The 14,989-nt window shown below is 40.8% G+C and overlaps 1 protein-coding gene across 6 annotated transcripts in view; it reads right to left on the bottom strand.

Moving 5' to 3' along the window:
* Positions 1 to 14,989, bottom strand: part of DYNC1I1 (dynein cytoplasmic 1 intermediate chain 1) — a 174,060-nt gene that overhangs the window by 122,660 nt on the left and 36,411 nt on the right. The gene's annotated exons all lie outside the window — the stretch shown is intronic.

Genomic DNA, 14,989 nt, shown 5'->3' with positions numbered 1-14,989 from the left:
CATGCCCACTACATCCTCAAAATAATAGAGGTTAGAACTTTAAAAATAATATATTGCCTCTAATAATAATAGTAATAGTTCACAGGATTGTAAGTACCTTTCAACCTAGGTTATCAAAACACTTTACAAAAGCAGTTAGGTAAGTATCATTATATCTATTCTACTCTGAGGTGACAATGACTTTGTGTCAGCTATAACTGAAGAACAATCCAATGCTTACCCATTATTCAGCTTCCCAAAATAACCTGCAATTCTCTAAGCAGTTCTAACAGGAAAACAAAGTTACAAATGGAGCAACTGAATGATTCATCCAACAGTGAATTTAACAGCTTATTCTCCTAATGGACAGAGTTACCACCTCATTGCACTCACGCTGCAAATAATGACAACTTGTATCTACACAGAATCTTCCACTCTGGATGTTCGCAAAGCCCTGCACAAACTCTGCAGTAACATCTGAGAACTGCCACATGGCAGCACAACACAGCCACCTCTGGGAAGGAATTCAGGCAGCATACTGAAGCAGAAAATTAAAGAAAAAACCCACACAAACATTAGCTTTTTCTGAAGGAAATATTAAAAGCAGCATAAATTTTCAGTGTAGAAATACAGCAGAGCTCTTTTTGGTAGGTAACATGAAAGTTACGGTGAGACAATCAGTTGAAGAACTCTGGGGTTTCCTAAATAAACACAAAAGCCAGGGCCCCAGCAGGTGGCCAAGTTTGATATTCAAATATAACATTTTACATGTGGAGTTTTCATTACGACAAGGTTACCACATGATGGACAATCTGTATGTATTTGCAGATGTGGCATGCAGGGAAGTCAAACCTGGGCAAGGAGCATAATTCACAGCAATCTCTCTGCCTGAGAATAGCTGAAGGCAATGTCCAATCAAAGTACTGTCAGTGCAGCGCTCGGCGAATAAATGAGTTGCTTTGACAGGAAATTCCAACAGCAATTTTAATTCTGATCAGGCTTCAGGAAGTGGAAAGAATAAAAACACATCAATTATAGTGACAGGAAGTTTTAAATCACATGGCAAGCAGCTGCTGCCAAAGGACATGTCTGCCAGCTTTGTTAAGAAGTATGGTATTTTGGTGCGACCAAAATTTTACACCAAAGTTTTACAGGCTGACATCAGTCTCTAATTGCATGTTATCCCACTACAAGGGTAAGGAAAATGACACACTGCAGACAGCACACCATCATTACAACAAATCAGAGAGACCACTTCTTTTTTTTTAAATTCTGACCCAAAATGAGTATATTTATACCAACTCCAGAACACACCACCAATAATGATATGGAGCACATGCACATCTACCTCAATAAAGCAGGAGATCCCAGCAGCAAGGCAAAGAGACCATCCTCTCCTGATTCAGCCTCAGGCTGAAGAACAATTAGCACTTTAATCATTTTACATGAACTGCCTTTCTTCATTAATCCATGCTGTAAACAGTGACCACGGCAATGAATCAGTGGTGCACTGAGAGCAAGCCTGAAGCTTCCTACCAAGCCTGACATTCATTGATGTTCTTACTGTATGTTGCAGGCTCAGAGTTAACCAAACAGCTTCCTTCAGTTATATGGGTGATTTCCACCTTCTCTGTGCAGTACCATGTAACACAAACTAATGCTAGGCTAGATTTCTCATCACAGAATAACAGTCACAGAATACAGAGGGTTGGAAGGGATCTCTGGAGATCACCCAGTCCCAGCTCCCCAGCCAAAGCAGGGACACCTAAGAGCAGTTTACAGAGGAATGCAGTAGGACAGAACCTAACTAAGCTGGCCTGGGAATGGGATGGTGGGCCTTGGGTGGGCAGCGGGCAGAGATCTCAGGCTACATTGCTGATTTGGCTCTATGGGATCATGCTTCAAATGGCTATCACTTCAGGGAAAGTCATTCAAATGGATGCAAATTGTTCTGGCCTCACATTCAGGTACACTGAAGCTGTCTTATACAGCACTGGAGTGGAGAAGGGCATTAAAGCTACCATAAATGTGACTTATGGTCTAGCACAAAGCTGTAAAGCAGCCCAGCTATATAGGAGATTTAGAACACTGAAATAATATCTTGATCTCAGTTTTATCAGTAGATATTTTGTAACTGGCTTCAGCAAGTATTTCTCTGCTAGAGTAGGAGAAGCGAATTGTTATCGCTGCCTACATGACACACATCTACAGGAGGTTAGTAGGACGTGGCAAGTGCTGTTCAAGGCAAGGTGACCAAAGAAGTGTGTTGACCAGACAAACATTGATTAACTCACATCCTGGATGAGTCACGTCCATCCTTATAATGCATAACTGATTTACATCCTTCACAAGTGAATTATATCCTCTGCTGTACAGCTTCCTGGCTCAAATACCTCCTGCTATCCCTTCACTGAAATCACCAAGAGGGTCAAAGGGCTCAGAGCTGAAGACTGTTTTTCAGGTGGACAAGCATAGGACAGAAAAGTTTGCCCTCAAAAAACGAAATGTTCATGAGTTTTTCTAATCACATGGACACAGATAGCACAGTAGTTTCTAAAGTACTTTCTAAACTGCAGAAAGAAATAATTAAAAGTGACAGAAGTATTTATGCAGATTTAGCAAAGGTCACCAGAAAGTGTGTCACTTTGACAATACTGGCAAGCTTTGTATTAAGTTTTGCTTTTCAAAGAGAGACTTTTCAGTATAAAGACTACTGGAGGAAAGATTTAAACTAACTCTACATAAAATTTTTCATTATTTCTTTAAAAACAGTGTGAATATTGGATTCCAAAACAAAGGAAAAAAACCTGTCAAGATAAGACATGATACATCTTTTTATTTCATTTTAACTTCTACTTAAATAGTAAATGAAGCTAAAACATAAAAGTGCTCATAGCTTCCTGCATAATTATCCACATTCGGATTTCTCCTCAGGTGAGATTCTGTGGGCTTTGATCCAGGGATTTTGAAGCATCTAAGGGAGATACAGGAGCCAAATCTCGTATTTCTTCTGAAGAAAATATGGTATAATTTGCTTATGATTTTAAGGACATTCCACACATGGACAATCTGGCCGGAAGCCAGAGACAAGGAAAAATACAGGCTGACTTATTAAGTGTCCATTATTTTTGTATGTCTGCTTCTATTATTTTTTATCTTTATAAGATTCTCTTTATATTCTGACAGAACCAGTGTTTCCAATCCGAAAACACTTAAAGGATATCTAGAGTGTATCTTACTAATTGTCCATATTTTTCATCAAAACCACCCTATTTCACCCTAAAATGACATCAATCTACATACACACAGATTAATGGTGAACATGGTGGTGCTACAGGGTTGGCAGTTAGACTTGATGATCCTAGAGATCTTTTCCAACCTTAACAATTCCATGATTCTATGATTTGTATATACAGACAGGGATGTACAATACCTGACAATGACCACTCTCTCTAAACTACTTTTTGCTTCAATAACTCCCTAAATCAGGCAAAAGAATAAGTGGCACAGATTTCCTGTTTCTGCTCTCCACTATTGTCCTGCCAACAGTAATGAATGTATGTGCACAGATTTGCTTCCAAAATCCAGCAATGGCCTTAATCATCCAGAAGCTTCCCACTTGGGTCACCTAGAAGTGACATACGACAAGCATCCTATGGCACACCCTTGGATGTGTGCTTGGCTACCTTGACTTCCTATCAAAATGTTCTTAGCAGCACCATTTTCCACAATGCCCTTGGCTCAGCAAAAGGGCTGGGGCAGGCAGCGTTCCACTTCAGCTGAACTGAGAAAGGCTCCCTTTTTCACACTAGCTCATTCTTCAAGCCTCTGTTTCTGTGGCGGTTTCATGTGCCAATAAAACCTGTGACAAATCAGACCCTCGTGCATCTTCCTCCTTTGTTAATTAGCCACTTTGTGCAACCTATCTACAAACCATGGAAACAAATCCTTAGTTTCAGCAATTTGAATTCTTTCCTGCTTGATTTCTTCTCTCTTTGTTTTTTAACAGCAAGACTACAACCAGCACATGGACTCCTACACTTCCTTAGGGCCCTGCCTTTCTGCTCCAAAGGACCCACTGGTTCGCTGTCAGACCGTCAGTGTTCACGGGCTGACGAAACACTAACAGTGTGTCATGGGCGTACGCAGCTGAAACTCTGCCCTTGTAGTCCCAAGCTTTAGTCCTTCTCAGGTTTCTTCTACTTTATTCCCAAAACTGCTTATCAAAAGTAACTCCAGGAACAAAGGGTACTAGTTAAACATAATGTTATTTTGGAACTGGAGACCACAGGAATATAGACCAATGCCTAAAAGATTGACCACTTGACAACATTAACCAAAGGCAAAGAGCAGCACGGATTTACCAGGAGGTGAGTTACAGAGCCTTTGGTGTCAATACTGCATACTGAAGTGCATAATCCCATGATGTATGACAAAATTATTACATTGTTACAGCTGTGTGAGCCTGTCTCCAGAGAAACTTCCACACCACAATGGACAGGGTGGCAGTTCTGAGACTGCCACCTCCACGCTCACACTAAATATAAGTTGCTGTGGTTTACACTGCACAGAATCTAGTCCACCAGCTGACAACAGACCCCAAGGACAGAACATGACACTCAGCTGCTGGTACACTTAGTCCAAGAGCTCCCTGTGTTAACTGACAGAAGCTCTACCTTCCCTGAAGGGTACATTGCAGATGACCAGAACAAGTTTATTTGATTTGCTCTAACGAGCAAAGCTTCATTGGAGACTGCAGTCAGAGCATCTGGAATCAGGAGCAATGCAACAGGATGACGCAGTAGTCTGTGGTCAGATTTTTTCCCATGTAGGACGGTCAGCTCCTCATATCCTTTCCTTCTGTTACCTCCAGGAGAATCCTGTTAATTTCTGAGGAAAATACCAATATGTCTTTGTGATTTTCAGGACTTCTCTACTTTCTTGCAATTATTTCTTCATTTAATTCCTTTTTATTTCTTCATTCATTACAATCTAGTATTTATTCACCTTCTTGTTCTGTTCCTCACACTTTCTTTTTCATGCCTATGGCATGAAACCTCCTACACCATGAGGTATTCTTCAGCTTTTGATGCTCCTTCATCTCTTCAGCTCTTTGCATTCCACCAAGTGCCAAATGTCATATTTTTCAGCATTTTCTCCAAACACTTTTTCTGATTTAGCTTGTGACTGGTCTCCTCTCCAGTACCATTTTGTTTCTTCATCAGTTGGGGAAAAAAAAGATATGGTGATTTACTGTTGTTATTACTATTGGCTAAAATTTAGAAAATTGTGTTAAAGGTCAAAGGTGGATTCAACACTGAAATCCCCCTCCCAAGAGAACAGTCTTATCTCCAGGTCACCACCAATTATTTGTTTTCCAGCTGATACACTGATTCCCCTGGAAAGCCTCCTCTTTTAGTCACCTTCCAATGAAATGGTATAAAAGGCTCTCACCACCTCAGTGAATTGACCAATGATATAAAAGGGTGATGCTGGTAGAGGGTGATTTTGTAACCAATTTTCTATCCAATTCCTCACAACTATTAGAACAAGACACATTATTTATGAAGATGCCTTTCAACATTCATCTCAGTTTTCCAGTCTCTGCAAAACCACTGGAAGTCTGTAGCCTCCATTGCAGACACTTCTCCAGGGATCACGCTACTCCCTGTAGAGATGTGAGTTGTTCCGAAGTCCTATTCCTCTGGTCCAAGACATCTTGCTTCATTCATTCCCTCCCTGAGGAACTTGTTCAAGATTCTTGCACAACTGAGATCTCACCATCCAAAGAACCACAAAAATACAGCTCAGTATTTCAGTTTGGTCACACCCAGACTCAAGATTTTGGAAAGAAAGTGCTTAATGAAGAGCCTACCTCTTTTAGCAAGGGCTTACTTCTCAACTGAAGAAATACTGAGTGACAGCTTGCAGGAAAAGAACACAGGCCACTGTTCTTTTTAGAGAGCCTGAGTGAAAACCCTAACACACATGAGATTCAGAAGACTACGATTCCACTAACTCTAACCAGCCATGGGAATGACCCAGCTTGTTGCAGTGTCTCAGCATGTCTCATAAAATGCACTGAAACATTTGCTAACGAGGCTATCTGCATGTTATTGTTCATTTTTATTACAGCAGCACTAGGAGTGCCCATCAATATCAGGACCTTGTGCCTGGTACAGATGTCAGTGTGTTCACCAAAGGAGAACACATCAGTCAACTTTCTAGCCCCAACAGAAGCAGTCAAATAACAGGACCCTTTCATGTCAGTGTGCCATTTGTACAAACAGATGCTCAGCAGCACGGGTCATAAAAGCTAGCCCACAAGGACTGTTTCAAGGGGAAAAAAAAGATTCTTAAATTTATTTTAAGATTCGTATCTATGCATCCATGCCTGTGCATTTAACAATATACATAATTCACTTAAGTGTAAGAAACCTGCTTTTAAATACTTCACCACTGTGTCATGCCATGGAAACTACCTCAGGGCTACTAGGAAGGGGGTTCAAACATCCCTCTTATAAAACACATCATTATGCATTAGAGGAAACTTCATTCAACAGAGAAGAATGGCACACCAGCTGGAGGTGAACACCATAAACCACATAAAGTTTTAATTAAATTCATTAAAAATTCTTTGTCTCTCACTGTGTTTGGAGGCAGATAGAACCCTTTAACAATGGCCAGCACACAATCAGGTTTGTCAAAACTAATAATAATACAAAAGCATTTGCTTACCCTGGGACATTTTGAAAAAGTTTGAGTAACTGTATTATTTTTAATACGGGACATTTATAAATTATTGCAAGATGTGGCTGGTCTTGGAGCAGAGTTGCTGTTTCTATTCTTCACTGGATTGATAAAAGGTGTTAATAATAAAATGCACATTTTTAGCAGTTGCCAAAGTGAATCGACCTGGAATACAGGAAAGAAGCATATTATCCCCTTAAAATGTATATATATATATATATATGTAATGTATACATTTAGTAGGGCCTGTTGCAATAAAACAAGGGGCAATGGCTTTAAACTAAAAGATATAAGGAAAAGTTTTTTCACAATGAGAGTGGTAAAACACCGGAGCAGGTTGCCCAGAGAGGTGGCAGATGCCCCATCCCTGGAACCATTCAAGGTCAGGTTGCACAGCGTTCTAAGCACCCTGATATAGTTGAAAATATCCCATTGCAGGGGGATTGGATTAAATGACTTAAGTCCCTTCCAACCCAAACTATTCTATGATATATAAATGCATTTTTCATGATCGGTATTTCTTTACAGCATGTTTTCTATATTCTGTGCTGAAAAGTTTGAAAAACGAGCACATTCCCTGCCCTTCAGAACTTGCAGTGCATCACAAAACAGGATACAACAAATGAGTGTTACAGCACCAGATCCCCTCCTGCAAACACATACATGCCTGATATCAGACAATCAAATATGTCAGGGGACTAATGATGAGCACAGAACATGCATAAACATTTGCAGGATTAAGCCTGCTAACAAGGGTAGAAGAGGATAGCTATTTGGTTGCCTGGCTCTTACGTAAATGACTTTGTTTTTCAAAGCTGGAAAGCCTTGCAAAATACTTTTGTATTTAATCAAATACAAATAAACTGATTCTACAGTGTACTGAAGGGCCTCACATGATGAGTCAGTGACAATGTCAGCTATTTAGGCTCATGGCAAGCACTTAATTTGGTCCCAGTCCAGGTCCCATTTTAGTCAGTGGGTATTTTTCAGCATTTTCTCCAAACACTTTTTCTGATTTAGCTTGTGACTGGTCTCCTCTCCAGTACCATTTTGTTTCTTCATCAGTTGGGGAAAAAAAAGATATGGTGATTTACTGTTGTTATTACTATTGGCTAAAATTTAGAAAATTGTGTTAAAGGTCAAAGGTGGATTCAACACTGAAATCCCCCTCCCAAGAGAACAGTCTTATCTCCAGGTCACCACCAATTATTTGTTTTCCAGCTGATACACTGATTCCCCTGGAAAGCCTCCTCTTTTAGTCACCTTCCAATGAAATGGTATAAAAGGCTCTCACCACCTCAGTGAATTGACCAATGATATAAAAGGGTGATGCTGGTAGAGGGTGATTTTGTAACCAATTTTCTATCCAATTCCTCACAACTATTAGAACAAGACACATTATTTATGAAGATGCCTTTCAACATTCATCTCAGTTTTCCAGTCTCTGCAAAACCACTGGAAGTCTGTAGCCTCCATTGCAGACACTTCTCCAGGGATCACGCTACTCCCTGTAGAGATGTGAGTTGTTCCGAAGTCCTATTCCTCTGGTCCAAGACATCTTGCTTCATTCATTCCCTCCCTGAGGAACTTGTTCAAGATTCTTGCACAACTGAGATCTCACCATCCAAAGAACCACAAAAATACAGCTCAGTATTTCAGTTTGGTCACACCCAGACTCAAGATTTTGGAAAGAAAGTGCTTAATGAAGAGCCTACCTCTTTTAGCAAGGGCTTACTTCTCAACTGAAGAAATACTGAGTGACAGCTTGCAGGAAAAGAACACAGGCCACTGTTCTTTTTAGAGAGCCTGAGTGAAAACCCTAACACACATGAGATTCAGAAGACTACGATTCCACTAACTCTAACCAGCCATGGGAATGACCCAGCTTGTTGCAGTGTCTCAGCATGTCTCATAAAATGCACTGAAACATTTGCTAACGAGGCTATCTGCATGTTATTGTTCATTTTTATTACAGCAGCACTAGGAGTGCCCATCAATATCAGGACCTTGTGCCTGGTACAGATGTCAGTGTGTTCACCAAAGGAGAACACATCAGTCAACTTTCTAGCCCCAACAGAAGCAGTCAAATAACAGGACCCTTTCATGTCAGTGTGCCATTTGTACAAACAGATGCTCAGCAGCACGGGTCATAAAAGCTAGCCCACAAGGACTGTTTCAAGGGGAAAAAAAAGATTCTTAAATTTATTTTAAGATTCGTATCTATGCATCCATGCCTGTGCATTTAACAATATACATAATTCACTTAAGTGTAAGAAACCTGCTTTTAAATACTTCACCACTGTGTCATGCCATGGAAACTACCTCAGGGCTACTAGGAAGGGGGTTCAAACATCCCTCTTATAAAACACATCATTATGCATTAGAGGAAACTTCATTCAACAGAGAAGAATGGCACACCAGCTGGAGGTGAACACCATAAACCACATAAAGTTTTAATTAAATTCATTAAAAATTCTTTGTCTCTCACTGTGTTTGGAGGCAGATAGAACCCTTTAACAATGGCCAGCACACAATCAGGTTTGTCAAAACTAATAATAATACAAAAGCATTTGCTTACCCTGGGACATTTTGAAAAAGTTTGAGTAACTGTATTATTTTTAATACGGGACATTTATAAATTATTGCAAGATGTGGCTGGTCTTGGAGCAGAGTTGCTGTTTCTATTCTTCACTGGATTGATAAAAGGTGTTAATAATAAAATGCACATTTTTAGCAGTTGCCAAAGTGAATCGACCTGGAATACAGGAAAGAAGCATATTATCCCCTTAAAATGTATATATATATATATATATGTAATGTATACATTTAGTAGGGCCTGTTGCAATAAAACAAGGGGCAATGGCTTTAAACTAAAAGATATAAGGAAAAGTTTTTTCACAATGAGAGTGGTAAAACACCGGAGCAGGTTGCCCAGAGAGGTGGCAGATGCCCCATCCCTGGAACCATTCAAGGTCAGGTTGCACAGCGTTCTAAGCACCCTGATATAGTTGAAAATATCCCATTGCAGGGGGATTGGATTAAATGACTTAAGTCCCTTCCAACCCAAACTATTCTATGATATATAAATGCATTTTTCATGATCGGTATTTCTTTACAGCATGTTTTCTATATTCTGTGCTGAAAAGTTTGAAAAACGAGCACATTCCCTGCCCTTCAGAACTTGCAGTGCATCACAAAACAGGATACAACAAATGAGTGTTACAGCACCAGATCCCCTCCTGCAAACACATACATGCCTGATATCAGACAATCAAATATGTCAGGGGACTAATGATGAGCACAGAACATGCATAAACATTTGCAGGATTAAGCCTGCTAACAAGGGTAGAAGAGGATAGCTATTTGGTTGCCTGGCTCTTACGTAAATGACTTTGTTTTTCAAAGCTGGAAAGCCTTGCAAAATACTTTTGTATTTAATCAAATACAAATAAACTGATTCTACAGTGTACTGAAGGGCCTCACATGATGAGTCAGTGACAATGTCAGCTATTTAGGCTCATGGCAAGCACTTAATTTGGTCCCAGTCCAGGTCCCATTTTAGTCAGTGGGAGTCCTTTCCCTGATTGCAACATGAGCCTTTGTTACTAAATTATCTCAAGCTGATGAACTGCAAAACAGAAAAGGTACTTTTACTAACCTTTTCTAATCTAGATTCATTAAGGATAATAGTAAACTAGTACTAAGTAATTCAGTAATTAGATCTGAAAACATCCTCGCTGCATAGCTAATACATACGGCTTGGGTATTTATCCTTTATACTTCATCAAGACACTCTAATACAAGAAGCATCACAGGTCAAATGAACAGTCCCAAAACCTATGTGATATGGTTCAAAGTGATGAAAGAACAGATGAAAGCATATATTCCCCACGCTACACCTCAGTAAACAAAGTCGTGGTTTTGTCCATTTCATAGTCATGGTGCTATGATTTCTAGATCTAGAAATGTATCCACTTGATGCTCAGTACTCTTTGGGGCAGGGATTTTGAAGGGCTTTACTGTAAGGCATATGCCTTGGGCAAAATGTGACAGAAACATGCATTTGATGAACTACACAATACAAAAACTAGACTGATGTATCAAAATAAATGTTAGCACAAAAAGTGTAGTATTGAGTCTACACAATAAAGTCCTCTGAATAGTATGAAAACACTATTTAATTGAAGATATAAAAGAGCAAAGTAATTTTTCTATTTTTTCTCTATCCTATTGCCTTTATCAGCTGGGAAAGTGCTGTCCTCAATTACATAGGTTTCAGAGGAAAATAAGATGCCTGCTTTTTCACTTTTCTTTCACACAGGCACAAGAAGCAACTTCAAAGGGGAATAGCTAAGAGATGAAGGAGATGAAGAAAAGAAATAGCAATAACAGCAGTCCCAGAACTGTATCAGGGGATGACAGTAAAACACTTCATAACGCACTTGCCCATATTCCCATCACAAAATGGTGGGAATTATCTAAACTCAATCATCTAAAAATGAAGGTTATAGTTTGAATGTATTGGCTAAGTTTTGTAAGTAATGGAGAAAGGCACAAATAGAAGGTAATTTTTCCAGTGTTATGATAAATACAACAGATAGGGTAAATTGCCTTCTGGGAGGTTCTGTCTCACTCTTTTGAGTATAGAAAGTTTATACAAACAGGCTGATATTCACACCATTGCTCTGAGCCCAAGGGTATCACTTGGCAGGTGGTGAGATCTTGTAGTGGTCAGCTTTATGTATGCATCCACGAGTATCTGTAAATCTACAGATACAAAATAGATAGGTAATACATTATGTAAACATTGTATCTATAGCTGTACCTATAAGAAAATACTTAAATAACTATGTAAATATACCGGCAGCTTTTTAACACAGTTCTGTCCATAGAACAGAGAGACAAAAAGAGAAAAGAGAGACCAGATTCGTCTCCTGTCCTGTCTCTGCCTCCATCCTGTTACAACCTAGGAATGGCAGGACAGATGTTTCCCAAGCACACAGTGTCATAGTGCACTTGTGCCTGCACACTCCACCCGAACTCTGTCCAAGGCATTCTTGAAAATGGAAGCTCACTCTTCACTAGACACCTTTTCATGACTGCACAAATGAGAGCCAGATGTAAATTTGTTGTATCTTTGCTTAAACAGCAACTCTTACATGCCTAAAATGTACATAAACGTGCCTAACTCTTAGGAACCCTGCCTATTTGGAAATCCTGAATCCAAGCTTTCTGCAACACCCGATCTGGCAAAGAGGAAAAGGCAGATTACAAGAGATGCTTATTCTAATCAGTACGAACTGTGAGCATGTTACAGCATACACAGTTCACATCTGGACCAAATTAACTAGTTCCACTGGTCTGGAAACTTGGGCACAGACTGAAGGACAGTCTGGGCGAGGGTCCATATCCCCCTCACAACACTATGTTGGCTTCAGCTCTTTTGGCCTCAATTATCCCCCCATGCGAATCCCAGCATGTCTCATGTCACAGGTAAGAAGTCTGTGAAACACGTGCAGGAGGAGTTTGTGCTGTCTCATTGTGTAAGATGATGGGATGATAGGATAGCTACCACAGGACACTGTGAGCCTGACAAGAAGCAATATGGGCACAGCTAACTGCTCCAAGAGATTATGGGAGCTGAGATGACCCAACCCATACCATTTGGCACAGGCATCATGGACCATTCTGTAGGATCACCACCAGAAAGACATAGCCTGTGTAGCTGGCCTGACCAGAACCAAGCTCCTACCTCTGGTCCAGGCAAGCCACTACCACTTCTCAGAACTCTCAGCAATGGATCTCCTCCAGAGTAAGGTATCTATCACCAGATTTTCTATCACCAGAAAACACGAGAGGAACTCAAATTAGCCAAAAACTTCAAAACATTGCATCAGATCCATAGATGTCAAGGCAAAAACAGGATGACTGCTCTAGATACCCAGAAAAAAATTAGCCCTATGTTATGATGATAATGAACATTCAGCTATACTACCAAACACTATGCTTCTGGTTCCTGGTCCAATAAATAGCTCAACCCAGACCACCTAAGACTTTACTGGCTAAAGCATTTGCCTATTAGGCAAAGCGAAGACTTGATCCCAGACACATCGTAAAAGAAACGTGAATTTTGGCTAATTAGCTACCAATTTTTCTAAATATGGGTGTAAGCAACAAGATTTTTAGTGGTTTTTAGTGGTAGTGGGGGGAGGGTCTGCAGGGGTGGCTTCAATGAAAAGAGATCAGGAGCTGCCCTGTGCCAGACACACAGTTCCATACCACATCCACCACAGGACACAGCTGAAACATCTGCCATGCTGCTGGCACCTCTGGGAAAACATGTTCAAGAAAGAGCAAAACACCACATGGTAAAGAGAGAAATGAGGAAAAATAAGTGTGAGAAGCAGCCCTGTGAGCATCAAGGTGAGAGAAGAACGGGGAAAGGAGGTGCTCCAGTGGCCAGAGCAGATATTCTCCTGCAGCCCATGGAAAGGACCATACCAGAGCAGATACCCACACTGCAGCCCATGGAGGAACCCACACTGGGGCACGTGGATATTTTATGAAGGAACTGTGGTTTATGGAGAGCCCATGCTGGAACAGGTTTGTCCTGAAGAACTGCAGCCCATGGGGAAAACCCACACTGAAGCAGGAGGAGCTGCTATGAACTGATCACAACCTCCCAGACCCATCCGTCTGAGTCCCTTGCAGTGGATGGGAGATAGAGGAGCTGGGAATGTAAGACTGAAATTGAGCCTGGGAAAAAGGAGAGGTAAAAGGTAATTCAATTTTGTCTTTGTTTCTCACCATCCAAATGTATTTAATTGGCAATAAACTAAATCCATTTCCCCCTGGCCGAGTTTGTTTAGCCCATGATGGCAACTGACAAGTGATCCCCACCAACCCATGAGCTCTTCCATCTTCCTTTCTCCCTCATCCTGTTCAGTAAGGGGGAGTAAGAGAGTGGCTGGATGGGCAACCAAAGTCAACCCACCATAAAAGTACACATCTCCCAGCATCCTTTTGTTAAGGTAACAGGTCAAAGCAATTTTGAGACTCCACTCTGGAACGTTGGTTTCATCTGTGTTTTCAACCTGCACACTATCTGTGATGCAATACCAGCACAGAGAATTCTTCATGCAGTCACAAGCAAGATCTTCAGTGCTTTCTGCGTTTCATAGCAGATGAGTAGCTGTTTTGAGCATGTTGTTGCTGAGTAATTGGTGCCTAGGAGAGGAAGACTGAACATCTGAGTGGAGATGACAAGAAAGAAAACATGAAACAACCATGATTAAGGGCTAAAATTTCAAAAATTCTCCATTTGTGCAGTTGGGGCAAGACCTTCAAAGAAGTTCAACTCCAAACCAAGCAGTGAATTCTGAGAGTCCTCAAAACCCAACAGCTGCTACTGAGATCAGTGAGGCTATTCATAAATGCAGGGATCTGCTTGTGCCAATCACAGAGGAGCTGAACCCATACTGAGCTCAGATGTAAGAAACTCTACAAGACAATTGGGGTGAGGAAAAAAAATGAGTATCCACAGCAACAACATGCAATTACAGACTTAAAATAAGTATGAAGCTTCGTGGCTCAAGCTCAACACATTTTAGAAAAATAATGATTATGTTTTCACTTCCTGTGTGCATTAAATAGGGTATTAGCTTGCAGGAAGAGAGGGTGCTGGGTTGGAGGTTAATGGCTAGGACATACATCTGAAGTAATTGTGGCTCAGAGTGAATACATGCTAAGTTTATTTTAAATAAGATAGATGGGCAAGTGACAGCCAGGGTCTGGTTGAAAAGTGACATTATTTGTGGAGACAGTCTATTGTATTGCAGCAAAAGAGAATTCCATCTTCTATTAATAGTGGCCAGTGGGAATTCATGCTGAGACTTTTACTTTACTGACATGCCCATTTCATTAAAAGTTTCTTCATCCAGATCCTTTCTTCAGTTTTCAGAGTAACTCTTGGTGTATGTGAGAGAGCAAAAGGATTCTCTGGAAAGGATCCAGCTACTACTGATTTTGAGCAGGGATTCTCAAGCACTACATACAGATGAGATCCACAGTTTGCCATTGTACTAAATATAGCATGGCTTTACATGACCTTGGAGCAGCTCTCGGGAGGGAGAAGGGGGGCCTGGGGTGCCAGGTCTGGAGGGGTCTGCCCAGGTGCTGGGGTCAGAATGTGAGGACACACTTGGTGAACAAAGGCCCAGCTTGGGGTGCATCCCCATTCATCTTGAGGGCGGGCAGGAAT

The sequence above is a fragment of the Corvus brachyrhynchos genome, unplaced genomic scaffold, assembly GCF_000691975.1.
Source record: "Corvus brachyrhynchos isolate BGI_N302 unplaced genomic scaffold, ASM69197v1 scaffold142, whole genome shotgun sequence".
NCBI classification, from domain to species: Eukaryota; Metazoa; Chordata; class Aves; order Passeriformes; family Corvidae; genus Corvus; species Corvus brachyrhynchos.
This window is presented reverse-complemented; position numbering and strand designations above follow the sequence as displayed.